The following is a 5,732-nucleotide window of genomic DNA, read 5'->3' as shown; positions in this document are numbered from 1 at the left end:
TTTCCAATGTATCTGGGGAATCTCCTGTGCTTTGGGCATTTAATCTGTGATAACTGTGTTTCTCCAGGAATGTCTACATGCAGTCCGCTTCTCCAGAGGCATGAACCCAGTCTGTCTGACCCAAAGGTCTTTGCACATGTGCCTGGCCCGATGGTGCAGCTGGCCTCCCATGTCACATCTCTGTAATAAAAGGAGATTTCCTCAGTGCCGGTGTCTGGAGGTTGGGCTCTTCTTCCAAAGCTGAGGTCAGGAACAGGCTGAAGATGTTTCCTCCCACAAGGCCGTGCTGCTGTGCTGGTGTTCTCCATGGGCTGAGGGGAGGAGGGCATGGGGCAATGTGTTTGGGAATGGGACTGGTCTTGGTGGTCAGCGAGCTGGGCAGGAGGCAGCCGTGTGCCCTGGCAGCAAGGCAGGCCACCAGCATCCTGGGCTGTACAACCAGGAGCATGGCCAGGAGATGGAGGGAAGGGATTCTCTGGAATATTCCATCCAGACTTCAGATACCTAATTCTGGGACGATATTGGCAAGCTGTAGTGGGTTTATCAAAGGCCCCTCAGGACAGCCAGGGACTGGAGCACTTTGCCGGTGAGGAGACGCTGAGGGAGCTGGGCTTGTCCAGCCTTGAGAAGGGAAGACTGAGGGGGACCTCAGCCCAGCCTGCCAGTGCCTACGAGGAGGTCATGGAGAATACAGAGCCAGGCTCTTAGTGATGGTGCATATTGGGAGGAAAATACCACTGGGCATTCGGCCTGGAGATAAGGAAAATATTTTTCACCATGAGACTGAGCTCCTCACTCCTGGGCTCTTCTTCCCAAGTGAAACCCCTCCAAGATGAAGTCCCAAGTGTGGATCTGAGGCTAATTTGGCCCGAGATACCCTCCTGACAGTGAGGGACAGATAAATCCCAGCAAGATTCAATTACTTGGACCTCCAGTGCTGTCCAAAAAGGCCTTGCACAGGCATGGAAGAGGCTGAGGATCTCATTGCCTCGTTTCCCTACCCCTTGCCTGGTAAGGTCTGCCCCCAAGTCTCCCTGGTCCTTGAGTCCCCCAGCAGCCTCTGGGGTAGCAAAGCTTCAGCCATGTGAGAGCAAGCTGCAGCTGGGGAGCACTAGTGCCAGCTGGACACAGGCAAGTGCCTGGGAGCAGAGGGGATGCACCCAAGGGGGCTGAGGGAAATAGCTGCTGCCATTGCAAGGCTGCTGCCCTTTGGCTTTGAAATGTCATGGCAGCTGGGGGGAACATAAGGATCCTTGTTAGAAAGTCCAACTGATGGCCAGTTTCTAGAGGCGTCCCTCCCGGAGAAGTGCTGGGGCCAATGCTGTCTGACATCTTTAGTGGTGGCCTGGACAATGGGACAGAGTTCACCCTCGACATGTTTGTGGACGACACATAACTGGGGGGAGCCCTCCATTGAGTCGGGGGCAGGGAGGGGAACTGGATGGTGCCCAGAAATATCTCCCACATTGAATTACTCAATCAGTCTTCACCTGGAGTTCTCTGTAAAGACAAACTAGTTAGAGGAAGGAGAAAGGGCAGAGAGGCTGAAGAAGAGATGGGAAATAAGTCACTATAGATAGAGTAGTTTTTCAGAAGAAAATTTCTCCACTGAGAGCACTGGTAGGAAATGTATTTTGATGAACAGCTGCATATAAATATGTTGGCAGAGGGGAAGTAATGTACTGTGCTCATGTGGTCCTCCCAAATACAAAAATAAAAAGACAGTATTAGCACTCAGGCAAAATACCTGAGATTCTGCAAATGAAGATTGTTTTGAGTTGTTGCCTAGAATAAGTTTTAAGTAGGTTTCAACTCAAGACTAAAAGACCTACATTCAGGTCTGGATTCATTTGCCCACATGCAGCGGCTGTCTGAGCTGCCCTGGAGTTACAGATGTACCCATGAAGTGCTTGGAAATGTGACCCAGGGCTCCCTTCTGGAGCATTAGTTGGTCACCTGGAAACCTCCAGGCATCTCGGTTGAGACATCTTCTGTCTCTCCATTTACTGCAAAGGGAAGCCTAGACAACTCGATTAGAGGTAGACAGCTGCGTTGAGGTGTTTGGTGCTGGGTCAGGACAATCTTGTCCCTTTCTGCACCTAAAATAGAATGACAACTCATGCACCGCTGAGGGAATGTGAAGGGAGTGTGTCTTGCTGATTTAGGGACTCCTTCCAGAAGTGCTGGTAACACAAAGATGTTGGCCATGCAGAAACAGAGCGTTTCCCTGAAGACGGTCACCCTTCTTCTCTGGAACGGTTGAGAGAGCTCAGCCCCTCAGAGTGTGACCGGCTGTGTGAAAGGGCAAGCAGTGGCAAGGCCAGTCCTGGGCAGGGAGTGTTTTAGGGCACTGAACTCCATGTGAGACACAACCATACTCTTTTTAATGTTACAGGCCTGATTACGACAGAACAATTCAGAAAATGTCAAAAAATCAAATGAAGCAACAAAGAAATTAAGGAAACAATTTAAAGGGAAGGAAATGTTCTACTTCTGTGGTGGAGTGATGCTGGTTGGATGCCAGGTGCCCACCAAGCCACTCTATCACTCCCCCTCCTCAGCTGGACAGGGCGGGAAAACTATGACAAAAGGCTCGTGGGTCGAGATAAGGACAGGGAGATCACCATCAATTCCTGTCATGGCCAAAACAGACTCAACTTGAGGAAATTAATTTCATTTATTGCCAATCAAAAGTGAGAGTAAGATAATGAGAAGTAAGAACAGTCTTAAAACACCTTCCCCCCACCCTTTCCTTCTTCCTGGGCTCAGCTTCCCTCCCGATTTTCTCTACCTCCTCCCCAATGAGCGGTGCAGGGGGACAGGGAATGGGGGTTGTGGTCAATTCATCACACGTTGTCTCTGCTGCTCCTTCATCCTCAGGGAGAGGACTCCTCACACTCTTCCCCTGCTCCAGCGTGGGGTGCCTCCCATGGAAGACAGTTTTCCACAAACTGGTCACACAGCTCAGCTAACATGGGTGTTGTCCTCTCCTGGGCACTTTCCAGACCAGCCCAGACCTTTCCTGGCTCTTCCCATCTCCCCTGCCCTCTCCCCAGCCCAGCCCCACAGAGCAGCCCAGCCTGGGCTGGCCCCACGGCAGTGCCCACCTCAGCCCACAGCCCCACCCCCTCTGAAGGGAGCAGAGAAGGGTCAGCCTCCCCATCAGCCCCAGGGCTGGAGGCTCACCATGGCATGAGGAAAGGGAGGTTAGGGAAACTGCAGGAATCCTGATCTCTGGTCCAGGAGATGCCACAGACCGACCATGCCCCATCATTGCCAGTCCCCCACCCCACGCCAGCACAAGAGTCCTGGTCAGGGCACAGAGCAGCGTGCCCCAAGTGGATGTCTGCAGAAAGAGGTTTCTCTTTCTCATGGATTCCTCCCTGCAGGCACAGAAATGCTCCCTTGCTCTTTTCCCTGGACATCCCTTTCCCCTGGCCAGCTTGCAGCTTGTCTTGGTTCCCACCCCGTGCTCTCCACAGGCCCTCAGCTGGCAGAGCTGCTCTGAGGAGACCAGGTCCTGCTGTTGTCCACAGCCATGGCTCCAGGGAAGCAGCAGCCCCAACGTGAAGGTGGCAGAAAGGATCTGCCCACTGAGGCAGTGAGGGGCATCCCCAAGGTCCACGAATGCCTGCTCCTCCATGTGGCAGCTGGGCTCATGGCTCCTTGACCCCTCCTGTATGCTGGGGCTGCACCCCCAGCTGCAGAGGAGTTGTACAAGATGGGAGCAGAGACAAAGAATTTTCTGCTGGATTCTTTATTGTGTCTACCTAAACAGGGAGCCTGGCTCCATATCTGTGTGACATCTTCTACGCCAGAAAACACTGCCAAGGCCGTAATAATATTATTTAAGTGGAAGAAATATATGACGTAAAATAAACAACGAGAAAAACAAGAAATAAATGATCAAAAGAGCAAGCGAGCTTTTCCTGAGGATGATGGCCACTTTACTGATGCTGCAGTAGTCTGTACTCAAACAGTTTCCGCAGGGCCTCCTTGATGTCTGTGTTCCTCATGCTGTAGATGAGGGGGTTCACTGCTGGAGGCACCACCGCGTACAGAACTGCCACCACCAGATCCAGGGATGGGGAGGAGATGGAGGGGGGCTTCAGGTAGGCAAACGTGCCAGAAGTGACATACAGAGAGACCACGGCCAGGTGAGGGAGGCACGTGGAAAAGGCTTTGTGGTGTCCCTGCTCAGAGGGGATCCTTAGTACGGCCCTGAAGATCTGCACATAGGACAGCACAATGAAAACAAAACTAGCGAAAATGAAGAAGGTGCTAAACATGACAAGCCCAACTTCCCTGAGGTAGTCATCGGAGCAAGAAAGCTTGAGGATGTGGGGGATTCACAGAAGAACTGGTCCTCAACATTACTGTGGCAGAGGGGTATGGAAAACGTATTGGCAGTGTGCAGCTGAGCATGGAGAAACCCAGTGCCCCACGCAGCTGCTGCCATGTGGACACAAGCTCTGCTGCCCAGGAGGGTCCCGTAGTGCAGGGGTTTGCAGATGGCCACGTAGCGGTCATAGGCCATGATGGTGAGAAGAGAATACTCTGCACCTAACAAGAAGAATACAAAGAAGACCTGGGCAGCACATCCTGCGTAGGAGATGGCCCTGGTGTCCCAGAGGGAATTGGCCATGGATTTGGGGACAGCGATGGAAATGGAGCCCAGGTCAAGAACAGAGAGGTTGAGGAGGAAGAAGTACATGGGGGTGTGGAGGCGGTGGTCGCAGGCGATGGCAGTGATGATGAGGCCATTGCCCAGGAGGGCAGCCAGGTAGATGCCCAGGAAGAGCCAGAAGTGCAAGAGCTGCAGCTCCCGCCTGTCTGTGAATGCCAGGAGAAGGAACTCCTTCATGGAGCTGCCATTGGACATCTGCTGCTTCTGGGCACGGAAACTGCCAAAGGAGAATAACCAGAAAAATTCAGAGAAGCTTCTCTGAGCAAAATTTGATTCCTTCATTGTGAAATACCTAAGGGAGCTTTTCTTTCCTGGGGGACCAGAATGCACCTCCGAGGCTTCAGCTCTGCTTTGTGCTGGCTGAGTGTGCTGTGCAGAGCCGTGCCCTCTCCCCAGGGGCTCCTTGAGGGTCAGCCCTGCTTTACAGCAATGACCCATGGAGGCAGCAACAGCCCAGGGTGTTTGGAGGGAGGGTTCCTGGGGAGGAGTTCCCTGTGCTGCACTAGAGCGCAGGGTGAAAGCTCCAAAGGACGCTTTCTTCCACAGAGGAAGGTGGGAGATGAGGTGCAGCAAATGCATCTCATTACACTGTGTTTTAGTATTCAGACACCCCCATCCCACTTGGGACATATATACTGGAAAGGGTAAAATTCCCCCATTGCCCCATTGCTCTCAGTGTAAACCTGCGTCAGTGCTCCCATCCAGGAGGGCTGCTCTGTCCATCAGCCTGGTGCCCAGCTGCTCTGTGCTTGCACCGCTCCCAGCTGGAGGAGAACTGCATGCAGAGGTTGCTCTGGAAAAGCCACTGGACTGTCCTGGGAGCAGAGGGGTCCTGTTCAAGGTGCAGATTTCAAAACACCTCTCCTTTCCAGCACAGCTCTGCAGAATATGATGGAGAGGACAGGACAAGGATGCTGATTGCCGTGGGCAGATCAGATGCTCTCAGACATCACCAAGGTCCTACAGGAGAGCTGTGCCCTTCTGGAGTGCTGCTCACAGCCCCACAGGACTCCCTGTCCAGCCTGATCAGGTGTCTGAAGGTGAT

General features: G+C 52.9%; 1 pseudogene; it reads right to left on the bottom strand.

Annotated features, from left to right (window-relative positions):
• Nucleotides 1–3,947: 3,947 nt before the first annotated feature.
• Nucleotides 3,948–4,882, bottom strand: LOC148051724 (olfactory receptor 14J1-like; annotated as a pseudogene).
• Between the last annotated feature and the right edge of the window lie 850 nt (nucleotides 4,883–5,732).

This window comes from Nipponia nippon, unplaced genomic scaffold (assembly GCF_047370975.1).
Source record: "Nipponia nippon isolate SJK-2023a ecotype South Korea unplaced genomic scaffold, ASM4737097v1 scaffold_56, whole genome shotgun sequence".
Classification (NCBI taxonomy): domain Eukaryota; kingdom Metazoa; phylum Chordata; class Aves; order Pelecaniformes; family Threskiornithidae; genus Nipponia; species Nipponia nippon.
This window is presented reverse-complemented; position numbering and strand designations above follow the sequence as displayed.